The sequence below is a fragment of the Austrofundulus limnaeus genome, unplaced genomic scaffold (genome assembly GCF_001266775.1).
Source record: "Austrofundulus limnaeus strain Quisiro unplaced genomic scaffold, Austrofundulus_limnaeus-1.0 Scaffold638, whole genome shotgun sequence".
In the NCBI taxonomy this organism is placed as follows: Eukaryota; Metazoa; Chordata; class Actinopteri; order Cyprinodontiformes; family Rivulidae; genus Austrofundulus; species Austrofundulus limnaeus.
The window spans coordinates 298,192-299,183 of record NW_013953040.1 but is presented as its reverse complement, the minus strand read 5'-3'; the positions used below and the strand labels follow the sequence as shown (position 1 = coordinate 299,183).

At 48.1% G+C, this 992-nt stretch overlaps 1 protein-coding gene across 4 annotated transcripts in view; it reads left to right on the top strand.

Moving 5' to 3' along the window:
• adamts3 (ADAM metallopeptidase with thrombospondin type 1 motif, 3) overlaps window positions 1-992 on the top strand; it is a 92,507-nt gene that overhangs the window by 849 nt on the left and 90,666 nt on the right. The window lies entirely within an intron of this gene.

The window sequence follows — 992 nt, the reverse complement described above, 5'->3', positions numbered from 1 at the left end:
GTGTGTGTGTGTGTGTGTGTGTGTGTGTGTGTGTGTGTGTGTGTGTGTGTGTGTGTGTGTGTGTGGGCTGGAAGGACCCCTCCTGAGACTTCAGACATGCTGCTGATCATAAAACCCACTTTAAAGATGCAGGAGTGTTTTTACACTTCAGCTGTGATGAAAGGATTTCCTGTAAAACTGTTGATTTAAAGAAGTGAAGAACATGTTCTGCTGCAGAACACCAGCTGACATGATGTTCTGCTGCAGAACACCAGCTGACATGATGTTCTGCTGCAGAACATCATGTCAGCAGAACATCATGTCAGCAGAACACGGTGCTGTTCCCTGGGAGGAGGGTTAACAGTGAAGCTCTGAGGTGAATCAGGAGCAGAGCTGCAGACTGAACCAAAGACAACAGGTCCATGTCTGACAGAAACACCAGCAGGTGTCTGCTCTGCTCTGCTCTGCTGGACTCAAACTGTAAGAAGATAAAACWGTTTCAGCTGATTTTTCCTTCTTCTAGATGAGGTCACAGCAGCTTTCCTGCTGAAGTTGCATCACTTCTTCAGGTGTTGCACAAGCTGCTGTTTGTGAAAGAGGAACATTGAAATGATGAAATGATGCAGATCCACAGTCCTGTCTGCAGTTTGCTTCATCTGTGGGGGGGGGGGGGGGGGCTCTGTGAACAGGACGTGCTCCTCCCCGTGTCCCGGCTGAGACTTCCTCAGACCTGTCATCTTTATTCACCACCGACACGTGTTTGAAGCTCTYAGATGAGAATCTTTCAGGATCCAGATGTTTAAACGCTGCAGCTGCAGGAGAAGGCGGAGCTCTGATCAGCTGCTGCAGGAAGAACAGTCCTGTTGGACAGGTGTGATGCAGCTGCAGCTGCAACAAGAAAACACATGAAACCTGTGCACTGTCTGCCTCAGAGGTTCACAAACTTTATCTTCTGACCCACAAAATATTCATGGCAAAAACTTGTGACCCCAAATATTACTGGTCTGAGTACA